Source organism: Oncorhynchus kisutch, linkage group LG12, assembly GCF_002021735.2.
Source record: "Oncorhynchus kisutch isolate 150728-3 linkage group LG12, Okis_V2, whole genome shotgun sequence".
Taxonomy (NCBI): domain Eukaryota; kingdom Metazoa; phylum Chordata; class Actinopteri; order Salmoniformes; family Salmonidae; genus Oncorhynchus; species Oncorhynchus kisutch.
Genome location: NC_034185.2, coordinates 11,002,345 through 11,022,813, shown reverse-complemented (window position 1 = coordinate 11,022,813; position 20,469 = coordinate 11,002,345).

The window sequence follows — 20,469 nt, the reverse complement described above, 5'->3', positions numbered from 1 at the left end:
AAAGTCACTTTAATAACTCTACCTACATGTACATATTGCCTCAATTACCTCAACACCGGTACCCCCCCACATTGACTCTGTACCGGTACCCCCTGTATATAGCCTCCACATTGACTTTGTACCGGTACCCCCTGTATATAGCCTCCACATTGACTCTGTACCGGTACCCCCTGTATATAGCCTCCACATTGACTCTGTACCGGTACCCCCTGTATATAGCCTCCACATTGACTCTGTACCGGTACCCCCTGTATATAGCCTCCACATTGACTCTGTACCGGTACCCCCAGTATATAGCCTCAACATTTACTCTGTACCAGTACCCCCTGTATATAGCCTCCACATTGACTCTGTACCGGTACCCCCTGTATATAGCCTCCACATTGACTCTGTACCAGTACCCCCTGTATATAGCCTCCACATTGACTCTGTACCGGTACCCCCTGTATATAGCCTCCACATTGACTCTGTACCGGTACCCCCTGTATATAGCCTCCACATTGACTTTGTACCGGTACCCCCTGTATATAGCCTCCACATTGACTCTGTACCGGTACCCCCTGTATATAGCCTCCACATTGACTCTGTACCGGTACCCCCTGTATATAGCCTCCACATTGACTCTGTACCGGTACCCCCTGTATATAGCCTCCACATTGACTCTGTACCGGTACCCCCAGTATATAGCCTCAACATTTACTCTGTACCAGTACCCCCTGTATATAGCCTCCACATTGACTCTGTACCGGTACCCCCTGTATATTAGCCTCCACATTGACTCTGTACCAGTACCCCCTGTATATAGCCTCCACATTGACTCTGTACCGGTACCCCCTGTATATAGCCTCCACATTGACTCTGTACCGGTACCCCCTGTATATAGCCTCCACATTGACTCTGTACCGGTACCCCCTGTATATAGCCTCCACATTGACTCTGTACCGTACCCCCTGTATATAGCCTCCACATTGACTCTGTACCGGTACCCCCTGTATATAGCCTCCACATTGACTCTGTACCGGTACCCCCTGTATATAGCCTCCACATTGACTCTGTACCGGTACCCCCTGTATATAGCCTCCACATTGACTCTGTACCGGTACCCCCTGTATATAGCCTCCACATTGACTCTGTACCGGTACCCCTGTATATAACCTCCACATTGACTCTGTACCGGTACCCCTGTATATAGCCTCCACATTGACTCTGTACCGGTACCCCCTGTATATAACCTCCACATTGACTCTGTACCGGTACCCCCTGTATATAGCCTCCACATTGACTCTGTACGGTACCCCTGTATATAGCCTCCACATTGACTCTGTACCGGTACCCCCTGTATATAGCCTCCACATTGACTCTGTACCGGTACCCCCTGTATATAGCCTCCACATTGACTCTGTACCGGTACCCCCTGTATATAGCCTCCACATTGACTCTGTACCGGTACCCCCTGTATATAGCCTCCACATTGACTCTGTACCGGTACCCCCTGTATATAGCCTCCACATTGACTCTGTACCGGTACCCCTGTATATAGCCTCCACATTGACTCTGTACCGGTACCCCCTGTATATAGCCTCCACATTGACTCTGTACCGGTACCCCCTGTATATAGCCTCCACATTGACTCTGTACCGGTACCCCCTGTATATAGCCTCCACATTGACTCTGTACCGGTACCCCCTGTATATAGCCTCCACATTGACTCTGTACCGGTACCCCCTGTATATAGCCTCCACATTGACTCTGTACCGGTACCCCCTGTATATAGCCTCCACATTGACTCTGTACCGGTACCCCCTGTATATAGCCTCCACATTGACTCTGTACCGGTACCCCCTGTATATAGCCTCCACATTGACTCTGTACCGGTACCCCCTGTATATAGCCTCCACATTGACTCTGTACCGGTACCCCCTGTATATAGCCTCCACATTGACTCTGTACCGGTACCCCCTGTATATAGCCTCCACATTGACTCTGTACCGGTACCCCTGTATATAGCCTCCACATTGACTCTGTACCGGTACCCCCTGTATATAGCCTCCACATTGACTCTGTACCGGTACCCCCTGTATATAGCCTCCACATTGACTCTGTACCGGTACCCCCTGTATATAGCCTCCACATTGACTCTGTACCGGTACCCCCGGTATATAGCCTCCACATTTGAACTCTGTACCATGTACCCCCCGGTATATTAGCCTCCACATTGACTCTGTACCGGTACCCCCTGTATATAGCCTCCACATTGACTCTGTACCGGTACCCCCTGTATATAGCCTCACATTGACTCTGTACCGGTACCCCCTGTATATAGCCTCCACATTGACTCTGTACCGGTACCTCCCTGTATAATAGCACCTCCACTTGACTCTGTACCGGTACCCCTGTATATAGCCTCCACATTGACTCTGTACCGGTACCCCGCTGTATATAGCCTCACATTGACTCTGTACCGGTACCCCCTGTATATAGCCGCCACATTGACTCTGTACCGGGTACCCCCTGTAATATAGCCTCCACATTGACTCTGTACCGGTACCCCCGGTATATAAGCCTCCACAATTGACTCTGTACCGGTACCCCCTGTATATAACCCTCCACATTGAACTCTGTACCGGTACCCCCTTGTATATAAGCCGCCAACATTGACTCTGTAACCGGTACCCCTGTATATGGCCCTCCACATTGACTCTGTACCGGTACCCCCTGTATATAGCCTCCACATTGACTCTGTACCGGTACCCCCTGTATATAGCCTCCACATTGACTCTGTAACCGGTACCCCTGTATATACCTCCACATTGACTCTGTAGCCGGTACCCCCTGTAATAGCCTCCACATTGACTCTGTACCGGTACCCCCTGTATATAGCCTCCACATTGACTCTGTACCGGTACCCCCTGTATATAGCCTCCACATTGACTCTGTACCGGTACCCCCTGTATATAGGCCTCCACATTGACTCTGTACCGGTACCCCCTGTATATACCTCCACATTGACTCTGTACCGGTACCACCCTGTATATAGCCTCCACATTGACTCTGACCGGTACCCCCTGTATATAGCCTCCACATTGACTCTGTACCGGTACCCCCTGTATATAGCCTCCACATTGACTCTGTACCGGTACCCCCTGTATATAGCCTCCACATTGACTCTGTACCGGTACCCCTGTATATAGCCTCCACATTGACTCTGTACCGGTACCCCTGTATATAGCCTCCACATTGACTCTGTACCGGTACCCCCTGTATATAGCCTCCACATTGACTCTGTACCGGTACCCCTGTATATAACCTCCACATTGACTCTGTACCGGTACCCCCTGTATATACCTCCACATTGACTCTGTACCGTACCCCCTGTATATAGCCTCCACATTGACTCTGTACCGGTACCCCCTGTATATAGCCTCCACATTGACTCTGTACCGGTACCCCCTGTATATAGCCTCCACATTGACTCTCGCTACCGGTACCCCCTGTATTATAGCCTCACACATTGACTCTGTACCGGTACCCCCTGTATATAGCCTCCACATTGACTCTAGTACGGTACCCCCTGTATATAGCCTCCACATTGACTCTGTACTGGTACCCCTGTATATAGCCTCCACATTGACTCTGTACGTACCCCCTGTATATAGCCTCCCCATTGACTCTGTACCGGTACCCCCTGTATATAGCCTCCACATTGACTCTGTACGGTACCCCCTGTATTGCCTCCACATTGACTCTGGTAACGGCATGTATATAGCCTCCACATTGACTCTGTACCGGTACCCCCTGTATATAGCCTCCACATTGACTCTGTACCCCCCTGTATATAGCCTCCACATTGACTCTGTACCGGTACCCCCTGTATATAGCCTCCACATTGACTCTGTACCGGTTACCCCTGTATATAGCCTCCACATTGACTCTGTAACAGGTACCCCCTGTATATAGCCTCCACATTGACTCTGTAACCGTACCCCTGTATATAGCCTCCACATATGTACCGGTACCCCTGTATATAGCCTCCACATTGACTCTGTACCGGTACCCCCTGGATATAGCCTCCACATTGAACTCTGTACCTGGTACCCCCTGTATATAGCCTCCACATTGACTCTGTACTGGTACCCCCTGTATATAGCCTCCACATTGACTCTGTACTGGTACCCCCTGTATATAGCCTCCACATTGACTCTGTACCGGTACCCCCAGTATATAGCCTCAACATTTACTCTGTACCAGTACCCCCTTATATAAGCCTCCACATTGACTCTGTACCGGTAACCCCCTGTATATAGCCTCCACATTGACGCTGTACCAGGTACCCCCTGTATATAGCCTCCACATTGACTCTGTACCGGTACCCCCTGTATATAGCCTCCACATTGACTCTGTACCGGTACCCCCTGTATATAGCCTCACATTGACTCTGTAACCGGTACCCCCTGTATATAGCCTCCACATTGACTCTGTACCGGTACCCCCTGTATATAGCCTCCACATTGACTCTGTACCGTACCCCTGTATATAGCCTCCACATTGACTCTGTACCGGTACCCCCTGTATATAGCCTCCACATTGACTCTGTACCGGTACCCCTGTATATAGCCTCCACATTGACTCTGTCCGGTACCCCCTGTATATAGCCTCCACATTGACTCTGTACCGGTACCCCCTGTATATAGCCTCCACATTGACTCTGTACCGGTACCCCCTGTATATAAGCCTCCACATGACTCTGTACCGGTACCCCCGTAGATAGCACTCCACATTGACTCTGTACCGTACCCCCTGTATATAGCCTCCACATTGACTCTGTACCGGTACCCCCTGTATATAGCCTCCACATTGACTCTGTACCGTACCCCCTGTATATAGCCTCCACTTGACTCTGTACCGGTACCCCCTGTATATAGCCTCCACATATGACTCTGTACCGGTACCCCTGTATATAGCCTCCACATTGACTCTTGTACCGGTACCCCCTGTATAAGCCTCCACATTGACTCTGTACCGGTACCCCTGTATATAGCCTCCACATTGACTCTGTACCGGTACCCCCTGTATATAGCCTCCACATTGACTCTGTACCGGTACCCCCTGTATATAGCCTCCACATTGACTCTGTACCGGTACCCCCTGTATATAGCCTCCACATTGACTCTGTACCGGTACCCCCTGTATATAGCCTCCACCATTGGACTCTGTACCGGTACCCCCTGTATATAGCCTCCACATTGACTCTGTACCGGTACCCCCTGTATACCTCACTAACCCCCTGTATATAGCCTCCACATTGACTCTGTACCGGTACCCCCTGTATATAGCCTCCACATTGACTCTGTACCGGTACCCCCTGTATATAGCCTCCACATTGACTCTGTACCGGTACCCCCTGTATATAGCCTCCACATTGACTCTGTACCGGTACCCCCTGTATATAGCCTCCACATTGACTCTGTACCGGTACCCCCTGTATATAGCCTCCACATTGACTCTGTACCGGTACCCCCTGTATATAGCCTCCACATTGACTCTGTACCGGTACCCCCTGTATATAGCCTCCACATTGACTCTGTACCGGTACCCCCTGTATATAGCCTCCACATTGACTCTGTACCGGTACCCCCTGTATATAGCCTCCACATTGACTCTGTACCGGTACCCCCTGTATATAGCCTCACATTGACTCTGTACCGGTACCCCCTGTATATAGCCTCCACATTGACTCTGTACCGGACCCCTGTATATAGCCTCCACATTGACTCTGTACCGGTACCCCCCTGTATATAGCCTCCACATTGACTCTGTACCGGGTACCCCCCTGGATATAACCTCCACAAGTTGACTCTGTACCGTACCCCCTGTATATAAGCCTCCACATTGACTCTGTACCGTACCCCCCTGTATATAGCCTCCACATTGACTCTGTACCGTACCCCCTGTATATAGCCTCCACATTGACTCTGTACCGGTACCCCCTGTATATAGCCTCCCATTTACTACGTACGGTACCCCCTGTAATATAGCCTCCACATTGACTCTGTACAGGTACCCCCCCTGTATATAGCCTCCACATTGACTCTGTACCGGTAACCCCTGTATATAGCCTCCACATTGACTCTGTACCGGTACCCCCTGTATATAGCCTCCACATTGACTCTGTACCGGTACCCCCTGTATAGAGCCTCCACATTGACTCTGTACCGGTACCCCCTGTATATAGCCTCCACATTGACTCTGTACCGGTACCCCCTGTATATAGCCTCCACATTGACTCTGTACCGGTACCCCTGTATATAGCCTCCACATTGACTCTGTACCGGTACCCCCTGTATATAGCCTCCACATTGACTCTGTACGGTACCCCCTTGTATATAGCCTCCACATTGACTCTGTACCGGTAACCCCTGTATATAGCCTCCACATTGACTCTGTACCGGTACAACACCCTGTGATATAGCCTCCACATTGACTCTGTACCGGTACCCCTGTATATAGCCTCCACATTGACTCTGTACCGGTACCCCCTGTATATAGCCTCCACATGACTCTGTACCGGTACCCCCTGTATATAGCCTCCACATTGACTCTGTACGGTACCCCCTGTATATAGCCTCCACATTGACTCTGTACCGGTACCCCCTGTATATAGCCGTCCACATTACTCTGTACCTGGTACCCACTGTATATAGCCTCCCATTGACATTGACTCTGTACTGGTACCCCTGTATATAGCCTCCACATTGACTCTGTACTCGTACCCCTGTATATAGCCTCCACTTGACTCTTAACCGGTAACCCCCTGTATATAGCCTCCACATTGACTCTGTACCGGTACCCCCTGTATATAGCCTCCACATTGACTCTGTACCAGTACCCCCTGTATATAGGCCTCCACATTGACTCTGTACCGGTACCCCTGTATATGCCTCCACATTGACTCTGTACCGGTACCCCCTGTATATAGCCTCCACATTGACTCTGTACCGGTACCCCCTGTATATAGCCTCCACATTGACTCTGTACGGTACCCCTGTATTATAGCCCACATTGACTCGGTACCGGTACCCCCTGTATATAGCCTCCACATTGACTCTGTACCGGTACCCCCTGTATATAGCCTCCACATTGAACTCTGTAACCGGTACCCCCCTGTATATAGCCTCCACATTGACTCTGTACCGGTACCCCCTGTATATAGCCTCCACATTGACTCTGTACTGGTACCCCCTGTATATAGCCTCCACATTGACTCTGTACTGGTACCCCCTGTATATAGCCTCCACATTGACTCTGTACCGGTACCCCCTGTATATAGCCTCCACATTGACTCTGTACCGGTACCCCCTGTATATAGCCTCCACATTGACTCTGTACCGGTACCCCCTGTATATAGCCTCCACATTGACTCTGTACCGGTACCCCCTGTATATAGCCTCCACATTGACTCTGTACCGGTACCCCCTGTATATAGCCTCCACATTGACTCTGTACCGGTACCCCCTGTATATAGCCTCCACATTGACTCTGTACCGGTACCCCCTGTATATAGCCTCCACATTGACTCTGTACCGGTACCCCCTGTATATAGCCTCCACATTGACTCTGTACCGGTACCCCCTGTATATAGCCTCCACATTGACTCTGTACCGGTACCCCCTGTATATAGCCTCCACATTGACTCTGTACCGGTACCCCCTGTATATAGCCTCCACATTGACTCTGTACCGGTACCCCCTGTATATAGCCTCCACATTGACTCTGTAACCGGTACCCCCTGTATATAGCCTCCACATTGACTCTGTACCGTACCCCCTTATATAACCTCCACATTGACTCTGTACGGTACCCCCTGTATATAGCCTCCACATTGACTCTGTACAGTTACCCCCTGTATATAGCCTCCACATTGACTCTGTACCGGTACCCCTGTATATAGCCTCCACATTGACTCTGTACCGGTACCCCCTGTATATAGCCTCCACATTGACTCTGTACCGGTATACCCCCTGTATAAGCCTCCACATTGACTCTGTACCGGTACCCCCTGTATATAGCCTCCACATTGACTCTGTACCGGTACCCCCTGTATATAGCCTCCACATTGACTCTGTACCGGTACCCCCTGTAGATAGCCTCCACATTGACTCTGTACGCGGTACCCCCTGTATATAGCCCTCCACATTGACACGTACCCCCCCTGTAAATAGCCTCCACATTGACTCTGTAACCGGTACCCCCTGTATATAGCCTCCACATTGACTCTGTACCGGTACCCCCTGTATATAGCCTCCACATTGACTCTGTACCGGTACCCCCTGTATATAGCCTCCACATTGACTCTGTACCGGTACCCCCTGTATATAGCCTCCACATTGACTCTGTACCGGTACCCCCTGTATATAGCCTCCACATTGACTCTGTACCGGTACCCCCTGTATATAGCCTCCACATTGACTCTGTACCGGTACCCCTGTATATAGCCTCCACATTGACTCTGTACCGGTACCCCCTGTATATAGCCTCCACATTGACTCTGTACCGGTACCCCCTGTATATAGCCTCCACATTGACTCTGTACCGGTACCCCCTGTATATAGCCTCCACATTGACTCTGTACCGGTACCCCCTGTATATAGCCTCCACATTGACTCTGTACCGGTACCCCCTGTATATAGCCTCCACATTGACTCTGTACCGGTACCCCCTGTATATAGCCTCCACATTGACTCTGTACCGGTACCCCCTGTATATAGCCTCCACATTGACTCTGTACCGGTACCCCCTGTATATAGCCTCCACATTGACTCTGTACCGGTACCCCTGTATATAGCCTCCACATTGACTCTGTACCGGTACCCCCTGTATATAGCCTCCACATTGACTCTGTACCGGTACCCCCTGTATATAGCCTCCACATTGACTCTGTACCGGTACCCCCTGTATATAGCCTCCACATTGACTCTGTACCGGTACCCCCTGTATATAGCCTCCACATTGACTCTGTACCGGTACCCCCTGTATATAGCCTCCACATTGACTCTGTACCGGTACCCCCTGTATATAGCCTCCACATTGACTCTGTACCGGTACCCCCTGTATATAGCCTCCACATTGACTCTGTACCGGTACCCCCTGTATATAGCCTCCACATTGACTCTGTACCGGTACCCCCTGTATATAGCCTCCACATTGACTCTGTACCGGTACCCCCTGTATATAGCCTCCACATTGACTCTGTACCGGTACCCCCTGTATATAGCCTCCACATTGACTCTGTACCGGTACCCCCTGTATATAGCCTCCACATTGACTCTGTACCGGTACCCCCTGTATATAGCCTCCACATTGACTCTGTACCGGTACCCCCTGTATATAGCCTCCACATTGACTCTGTACCGGTACCCCCTGTATATAGCCTCCACATTGACTCTGTACCGGTACCCCCTGTATATAGCCTCCACATTGACTCTGTACCGGTACCCCCTGTATATAGCCTCCACATTGACTCTGTACCGGTACCCCCTGTATATAGCCTCCACATTGACTCTGTACCGGTACCCCCTGTATATAGCCTCCACATTGACTCTGTACCGGTACCCCCTGTATATAGCCTCCACATTGACTCTGTACCGGTACCCCCTGTATATAGCCTCCACATTGACTCTGTACCGGTACCCCCTGTATATAGCCTCCACATTGACTCTGTACCGGTACCCCCTGTATATAGCCTCCACATTGACTCTGTACCGGTACCCCCTGTATATAGCCTCCACATTGACTCTGTACCGGTACCCCCTGTATATAGCCTCCACATTGACTCTGTACCGGTACCCCCTGTATATAGCCTCCACATTGACTCTGTACCGGTACCCCCTGTATATAGCCTCCACATTGACTCTGTACCGGTACCCCCTGTATATAGCCTCCACATTGACTCTGTACCGGTACCCCCTGTATATAGCCTCCACATTGACTCTGTACCGGTACCCCCTGTATATAGCCTCCACATTGACTCTGTACCGGTACCCCCTGTATATAGCCTCCACATTGACTCTGTACCGGTACCCCCTGTATATAGCCTCCACATTGACTCTGTACCGGTACCCCCTGTATATAGCCTCCACATTGACTCTGTACCGGTACCCCCTGTATATAGCCTCCACATTGACTCTGTACCGGTACCCCCTGTATATAGCCTCCACATTGACTCTGTACCGGTACCCCCTGTATATAGCCTCCACATTGACTCTGTACCGGTACCCCCTGTATATAGCCTCCACATTGACTCTGTACCGGTACCCCCTGTATATAAGCCTCCAGCATTGAACTCTGTACCGGTACCCCCTGTATATAGCCTCCACATTGACTCTGTACCGTACCCCCTGTATATAGCCTCCACATTGACTCTGTACGGTACCCCCTGTATATAGCCTCCACATGACTCGTACCGGTACCCCCTGTATATAGCCTCCACATGACTCTGTACCGGTACCCCCTTAGATAGCCTCCACATGACTCTGTACCGGTACCCCCTGTATATAGCCTCCACATTGACTCTGTACCGGTACCCCCTGTATATAGCCTCCACATTGACTCTGTACCGTACCCCCTGTATATAGCCTCCACATTGACTCTGTATCGTACCCCTGTATATAGCCTCCACCATTGACTCTGTACCGGTACCCCCTGTATATAGCCTCCACATTGACTCTGTACCGGTACCCCCTGTATATAGCCTCCACATTGACTCTGTACGGTACCCCCCTGTATATAGCCTCCACATTGACTCTGTACCGGTACCCCCTGTATATAGCCTCCACATTGACTCTGTACCGGTACCCCCTGTATATAGCCTCCACATTGACTCTGTACCGGTACCCCCTGTATATAGCCTCCACATTGACTCTGTACCGGTACCCCCTGTATATAGCCTCCACATTGACTCTGTACCGGTACCCCCTGTATATAGCCTCCACATTGACTCTGTACCGGTACCCCCTGTATATAGCCTCCACATTGACTCTGTACCGGTACCCCCTGTATATAGCCTCCACATTGACTCTGTACCGGTACCCCCTGTATATAGCCTCCACATTGACTCTGTACCGGTACCCCCTGTATATAGCCTCCACATTGACTCTGTACCGGTACCCCCTGTATATAGCCTCCACATTGACTCTGTACCGGTACCCCCTGTATATAGCCTCCACATTGACTCTGTACCGGTACCCCCTGTATATAGCCTCCACATTGACTCTGTACCGGTACCCCTGTATATAGCCTCCACATTGACTCTGTACCGGTACCCCTGTATATAGCCTCCACATTGACTCTGTACCGGTACCCCCTGTATATAGCCTCCACATTGACTCTGTTACCTGTACCCCCTGTATATAGCCTCCACATTGACTCTGTACCGGTAACCCCTGTATATAGCCTCCACATTGACTCTGTACCGGTACCCCCTGTATATAGCCTCCACATTGACTCTGTACCGTACCCCTGTATATAGCCTCCACATTGACTCTGTACCGGTACCCCCTGTATATAGCCTCACATTGACTCTGTACCGGTACCCCTGTATATAGCCTCCACATTGACTCTGTTACCGGTACCCCCTGTATATAGCCTCCACAGTTGACTCTGTACCGGTACCCCTGTATATAGCCTCCACATTGACTCTGTACCAGTACCCCCTGTATATAGCCTCCACATTGACTCTGTACCGGTACCCCCTGTATATAGCCTCCACATGACTCTGTACTGGTACCCACTGTATAGAGGTCCTCCACATTACCTGTACGGTACACCCTGTATATAGCCTCCACATGACTCTGTACCGGTACCACCCTGTATATAGCCTCCACATTGACTCTGTACCGGTACCCCCTGTATATAGCCTCCACATTGACTCTGTACCGGTACCCCCTGTATATAGCCTCCACATTGACTCTGTACCGGTACCCCCTGTATATAGCCTCCACATTGACTCTGTACCGGTACCCCCTGTATATAGCCTCCACATTGACTCTGTACCGGTACCCCCTGTATATAGCCTCCACATTGACTCTGTACCGGTACCCCCTGTATATAGCCTCCACATTGACTCTGTACCGGTACCCCCTGTATATAGCCTCCACATTGACTCTGTACCGGTACCCCCTGTATATAGCCTCCACATTGACTCTGTACCGGTACCCCCTGTATATAGCCTCCACATTGACTCTGTACCGGTACCCCCTGTATATAGCCTCCACATTGACTCTGTACCGGTACCCCCTGTATATAGCCTCCACATTGACTCTGTACCGGTACCCCCTGTATATAGCCTCCACATTGACTCTGTACCGGTACCCCATGTATATAGCCTCCACATTGACTCTGTACCGTACCCCCTGTATATAGCCTCCACATTGACTCTGTACCGGTACCCCCTGTATATAGCCTTCCACATTGACTCTGTACCGGTACCCCCTGTATATAGCCTCCACATTGACTCTGTACCGGTACCCCCCTGTATATAGCCTCCACATTGACTCTGTACCGGTACCCCCTTGTATATAGCCTCCACATTGACTCTGTACCAGGTACCCCCTGTATATAGCCTCCACATTGACTCTGTACCGGTACCCGCATGTATATAAGCCTCCACATTGACTCTGTACCGGTACCCCCTGGTATATAGCCTCCACATTGACTCTGTACCAGTACCCCTGTATATAGCCTCCACATTGACTCTGGTACCAGTACCCCCTGTATATAGCCTCCACATTGACTCTGTACGGTACCCCCTGATATAGCCTCCACATTGACTCTGTACCGGTACCCCCTGTATATAGCCTGCCACATTGACCTCTGTACCGGTACCCCCTGTATATAGCCTCCACATTGACTCTGTACCGGTACCCCCTGTATATAGCCTCCACATTGACTCTGTACCGGTACCCCCTGTATATAGCCTCCACATTGACTCTGTACCGGTACCCCCTGTATATAGCCTCCACATTGACTCTGTACCGGTACCCCTGTATATAGCCTCCACATTGACTCTGTACCGGTACCCCCTGTATATAGCCTCCACATTGACTCTGTACCGGTACCCCCTGTATATAGCCTCCACATTGACTCTGTACCGGTACCCCCTGTATATAGCCTCCACATTGACTCTGTACCGGTACCCCCTGTATATAGCCTCCACATTGACTCTGTACCGGTACCCCCTGTATATAGCCTCCACATTGACTCTGTACCGGTACCCCCTGTATATAGCCTCCACATTGACTCTGTACCGGTACCCCCTGTATATAGCCTCCACATTGACTCTGTACCGGTACCCCCTGTATATAGCCTCCACATTGACTCTGTACCGGTACCCCCTGTATATAGCCTCCACATTGACTCTGTACCGGTACCCCCTGTATATAGCCTCCACATTCCCATTGACTCTCTTACCGGTACCCCCTGTATATAGCCTCCACACTGACTCTGTTTACCGGTACCCCCGTATATAGCCTCCACATTGACTCTGTACAGTACACCCTGTATATAGCCTCCACAGTTGACTCTGTTACCTGGTTACCCCCGTTTATATAGCCTCCAACATTGACTCTGTACCAGTTACCCTATGTATGATAGCCTCCACATTGACTCTGTACCGGTACCCCTGTTATATAGCCTCCACATTACTCTGTTACCGGTACCCCCTGTATATTAGCCTACCACATTGCCCTCTGTACCAGTACCCCCTTGTATATAGGCCTCCACATGACTCACTTTGTACTCAGGTACCCCCTGTATATAAGCCTCCACATTACGACTTCGTACCGGATACCCCCTGTATATTAGCCTCCACATTGACTCTGTACGGTACCCCCTGTATATAGCCTCCACATTGACTCTGTACCGGTACCCCCTGTATATAGCCTCCACATTGACTCTGTACCGGTACCCCCTGTATATAGCCTCCACATTGACTCTGTACCAGTACCCCCCTGTATATAGCCTCCACATTGACTCTGTACCGGTACCCCCTGTATATAGCCTCCACATTGACTCTGTACCGGTACCCCCTGTATATAGCCTCCACATTGACTCTGTACCGGTACCCCCTGTATATAGCCTCCACATTGACTCTGTACCGGTACCCCCTGTATATAGCCTCCACATTGACTCTGTACCGGTACCCCCTGTATATAGCCTCCACATTGACTCTGTACCGGTACCCCCTGTATATAGCCTCCACATTGACTCTGTACCGGTACCCCCTGTATATAGCCTCCACATTGACTCTGTACCGGTACCCCCTGTATATAGCCTCCACATTGACTCTGTACCGGTACCCCCTGTATATAGCCTCCACATTGACTCTGTACCGGTACCCCCTGTATATAGCCTCCACATTGACTCTGTACCGGTACCCCCTGTATTATAGCCTCCAAATGACTTCGTAACAGGGTACCCCCTTTGTAATTAGCATTTCCCACATTGACTCATGTACAACGGTTACCCCCGTGATATAGCCTTCTCCCACATTGACTCCCCCTGTACCGGTACCCCCTGTAGTAATGCTCTCCCACTGACTCTGTACCGTACCCCCTGTAATAAGCCTCCCACACTGCTTCTGTACCGGTACCCCCCGTTATATAGCCTCCCCATTGACTCTGTACCGGTTACCCACTGTATATAGCCTCCACATTGACTTTTTCTGTACCGGTACCCCCTGTATTAAAGCCTCCACATGACTCTGTACCGGGTACCCCCTTGTATATAGCGCTCCACACTGACTCTGTACCGGTACCCCCTGTATATAGCCTCCACACTTGACTCTGTACCGGTAACCCCTGTATATAAGCTCCACATTGGACTTCCTGTCCCGGCTACCCCCTGTTATATAGCCTACCACACTTGACTCTGTACCGGTACCCCCATGTATTATTGCCTCCCACACTGACTCTGTTACCGGTTTACCCCCCTGTATATAGCCTTCCACACTTGACTCTGTACCGGTACCCCCTGTATATAAGCCCTCCACCTTGACTCTGTACCAGTTACCCCCTGCTATAATAAGGCCTCCACATTGACTCTGTACCGGTACCCCCTGTATATAGCCTCCACATTGACTCTGTACCGGTACCCCCTGTATATAGCCTCCACATTGACTCTGTACCAGTACCCCCTGTATATAGCCTCCACATTGACTCTGTACCGGTACCCCCTGTATATAGCCTCCGCATTGACTCTGTACCAGTACCCCCTGTATATAGCCTCCACATTGACTCTGTACCAGTACCCCCTGTATATAGCCTCCGCATTGACTCTGTACCGGTACCCCCTGTATAAAGCCTCCACATTGACTCTGTACCGGTACCCCCTGTATAAAGCCTCGCTACAGTTATTTTACTAGTGATCTTTAATTATTTGTTACTTTTATTTTCATATTTTAATTAACACTTATTTTTCTTAACTGCATTGTCTTAAGGATCTGCCCCTTTTTTTACATGTTCGCCTCCTAAAATGACATCCCCAAATCTAACTGCCTGTAGCTCAGGACCTGAAGCAAAGGATATGCATATTCTTGCTTGTGGAAAAGTGAAATGAATGTAGGAGAATATAACACATTAGATCTGGTCAAAGAGAATACAAAAGAAAAAAACATACGTTTAAAAAATAATAACTGTAGCGTAATATTTGAAATGCAAGAGAAAGGCCATAATGAATTATTCCAGCCCATGCACAATTTAGACTGGCCACTAGATGGCAGCAGTGTATGTGCAACGTTTTAGACTGATCCAATGAACTATTGCATATCTATTCAAAATGTTGTATCAAGACTGCCCAAATGTGCCTAATTGGTTTATTCATACATTTTCAAGTTCATAACTGTGCACTCTCCTCAAACAATAGCAAGGTATTATTTCACTGTAATAGCTACTGTAAATTGGACAGTGCAGTTAGATTAACAAGAATATAAGCTTTCTGCCCATATCAGATATGTCTCTGTCCTGGGATTTTTTTTGTTTCTTACATCCTCATGCTAATCACATTAGCGTACGTTAGCTCCCAAGCACGGGACACCGGTCCTGTAGAGGTTTTAAGGGGTTGTAAGTAAGCATTTCACTATAAGGTCTACACTTGTTGTACTTGGCGCATGTGATTTTTTTTTTGTTGATGTGACCCTAGATCAGCTAGATGCAGGCAAGAGTGTGCCAGGCGGTATTGAATGTGTCACTGACTGTTTCTTTGATTACTCAAAATTATATTTTTTATTTAACCAGGCATGTCAGTTAATAGCAAATTCTTATTTACAATGACACCCTACCCCGGCAAACCCAGACGACGCTGGACCAATTGTGCGCCGCCCTATGGGACAACCAATCACGGCCTTATGTGATACAGCCTGGATTCAAACCAGGGACTGTAGTGATGCTTCTTGCACTGAGATGCAGTGCCTTAGACCACTGCTGTGCAACTCATGGAGCCCTCTTGATCTGCGCACCTACTTTGTAAACTTTCATTCATAAGCCAGGTTGTAGCAACCTCATGATGGGTATAGGGAAAATTTGAGTATCATGTAGTAGCCGAAACCTATGGATGTTACATAGAGCTGGGTGAATGGAATATGAACGACAGTAACCTAAACCTATGGATGTTACTTAGAGCTGGGTGAATGGAATATGAACGACAGTAACCTAAACCTATGGATGTTACATTGAACTGGGTGAATGGAATATGAATGACAGTAACCTAAACCTATGGATGTTACTTAGAGCTGGGTGAATGGAATATGAACGACAGTAACCTAAACCTATGGATGTTACATTGAACTGGGTGAATGGAATATGAATGACAGTAACCTAAACCTATGGATGTTACTTAGAGCTGGGTGAATGGAATATGAACGACAGTAACCTAAACCTATGGATGTTACATTGAACTGGGTGAATGGAATATGAATGACAGTAACCTAAACCTATGGATGTTACTTAGAGCTGGGTGAATGGAATATGAACGACAGTAACCTAAACCTATGGATGTTACATTGAACTGGGTGAATGGAATATGAATGACAGTAACCTAAACCTATGGATGTTACTTAGAGCTGGGTGAATGGAATATGAACGACAGTAACCTAAACCTATGGATGTTACATTGAACTGGGTGAATGGAATATGAATGACAGTAACCTAAACCTATGGATGTTACTTAGAGCTGGGTGAATGGAATATGAACGACAGTAACCTAAACCTATGGATGTTACATTGAACTGGGTGAATGGAATATGAATGACAGTAACCTAAACCTATGGATGTTACTTAGAGCTGGGTGAATGGAATATGAACGACAGTAACCTAAACCTATGGATGTTACATTGAACTGGGTGAATGGAATATGAATGACAGTAACCTAAACCTATGGATGTTACTTAGAGCTGGGTGAATGGAATATGAACGACAGTAACCTAAACCTATGGATGTTACATTGAACTGGGTGAATGGAATATGAATGACAGTAACCTAAACCTGATGTTACTTAGAGCTGGGTGAATGGAATATGAACGACGGTAACCTAAACCTGATGTTACACAGAGCTGGGTGAATGGAATATGAATGACAGTAACCTAAACCTGATGTTACTTAGAGCTGGGTGAATGGAATATGAATGACAGTAACCTAAACCTGATGTTACTTAGAGCTGGGTGAATGGAATATGAATGACAGTAACCTAAACCTGATGTTACTTAGAGCTGGGTGAATGGAATATGAATGACAGTAACCTAAACCTATGGATGTTACTTAGAGCTGGGTGAATGGAATATGAATGACAGTAACCTAAACCTGATGTTACACAGAGCTGGGTGAATGGAATATGAACGACAGTAACCTAAACCTGATGTTACTTAGAGCTGGGTGAATGGAATATGAATGACAGTAACCTAAACCTGATGTTACTTAGAGCTGGGTGAATGGAATATGAATGACAGTAACCTAAACCTGATGTTACACAGAGCTGGGTGAATGGAATATGAATGACAGTAACCTAAACCTGATGTTACTTAGAGCTGGGTGAATGGAATATGAATGACAGTAACCTAAACCTGATGTTACATAGAGCTGGGTGAATGGAATATGAATGACAGTAACCTAAACCTATGGATGTTACATTGAACTGGGTGAATGGAATATGAACGACAGTAACCTAAACCTATGGATGTTACATTGAACTGGGTGAATGGAATATGAACGACAGTCATCCAATTCGCTGTAAGAGAAATAAGGCCTCTCTAAAAACATGACATCATCCTTCCTCATGTTAACGACCGCCGCTGATGTAAAGTGTTCTTCAATCAAATACATTTTGAATAATTAATCTTCAATTAAGATTTATAAATATTAATCTAGATAATTGTTTCGTTTTTCATGATTTCGTGGGCACTAATCAGACTATTTTATTTTCCTCGTGAAAGGTCAATTAAGTCCATCTGAATGTGCAAAAGCCTGTTGTGTATTACTGTGTTTATAATGTGTATTACCGTAATTTCACCACTAGAGGGCTGGAGGGAAACACTAATCATTATGGAACTTTTGTATTTCTGACAAAAATCGGATATTCAAATTTTCTGATGATAAATCCAAATCAAATCAAATCAAATTTTATTTGTCACATACACATGGTTAGCAGATGTTAATGCGAGTGTAGCGAAATGCTTGTGCTTCTAGTTCCGACAATGCAGTAATAACGAACAAGTATTCTAACTAACAATTCCAAAAAACTACTGTCTTATACACAGTGTAAGGGGATAAAGAATATGTACATAAGGATATATGAATGAGTGATGGTACAGAGCAGCATAGGCAAGATACAGTAGGTGATATCGAGTACAGTATATACATATGAGATGAGTATGTAAACCAAGTGGCATAGTTAAAGTGGCTAGTGATACATGTATTACATAAGGATGCAGTCGATGATATAGAGTACAGTATCTACGTATGCATATGAGATGAATAATGTAGGGTAAGTAACATTATATAAGGTAGCATTGTTTAAAGTGGCTAGTGATATATTTACATCATTTCCCATCAATTCCCATGATTAAAGTGGCTGGAGTAGAGTCAGTGGCATTGACAGTGTGTTGGCAGTAGCCACTCAATGTTAGTGGTGGCTGTTTAACAGTCTGATGGCCTTGAGATAGAAGCTGTTTTTCAGTCTCTCGGTCCCAGCTTTGATGCACCTGTACTGACCTCGCCTTCTGGATGACAGCGGGGTGAACAGGCAGTGGGCCTGTTGGCCTTCCTGTAGCATCGGGTGGTGTAGGTGTCCTGGAGGGCAGGTAGTTTGCCCCCGGTGATGCATTGTGCAGACCTCACTACCCTCTGGAGAGCCTTACGGTTGAGGGCGGTGCAGTTGCCATACCAGGCGGTGATACAGCCCGCCAGGATGCTCTCGATTGTGCATCTGTAGAAGTTTGTGAGTGCTTTTGGTGACAAGCCAAATTTCTTCAGCCTCCTGAGGTTGAAGAGGCGCTGCTGCGCCTTCCTCACGATGCTGTCTGTGTGAGTGGACCAATTCAGTTTGTCTGTGATGTGTATGCCGAGGAACTTAAAACTTGCTACCCTCTCCACTACTGTTCCATCGATGTGGATGGGGGGGTGTTCCCTCTGCTGTTTCCTGAAGTCCACAATCATCTCCTTAGTTTTGTTGACGTTGAGTGTGAGGTTATTTTCCTGACACCACACTCCGAGGGCCCTCACCTCCTCCCTGTAGGCCGTCTCGTCGTTGTTGGTAATCAAGCCTACCACTGTTGTGTCGTCCGCAAACTTGATGATTGAGTTGGAGGCGTGCGTGGCCACGCAGTCGTGGGTGAACAGGGAGTACAGGAGAGGGCTCAGAACGCACCCTTGTGGGGCCCCAGTGTTGAGGATCAGCGGGGAGGAGATGTTGTTGCCTACCCTCACCACCTGGGGGCGGCCCGTCAGGAAGTCCAGTACCCAGTTGCACAGGGCGGGGTCGAGACCCAGGGTCTCGAGCTTGATGACGAGCTTGGAGGGTACTATGGTGTTGAATGCCGAGCTGTAGTCGATGAACAGCATTCTCACATAGGTATTCCTCTTGTCCAGATGGGTTAGGGCAGTGTGCAGTGTGGTTGAGATTGCATCGTCTGTGGACCTATTTGGGCGGTAATCAAATTGGAGTGGGTCTAGGGTGTCAGGTAGGGTGGAGGTGATATGGTCCTTGACTAGTCTCTCAAAGCACTTCATGATGACGGATGTGAGTGCTACGGGGCGGTAGTCGTTTAGCTCAGTTACCTTAGCTTTCTTGGGAACAGGAACAATGGTGGCCCTCTTGAAGCATGTGGGAACGGCAGACTGGTATAGGGATTGATTGAATATGTCCGTAAACACACCGGCCAGCTGGTCTGCGCATGCTCTGAGGGCGCGGCTGGGGATGCCGTCTGGG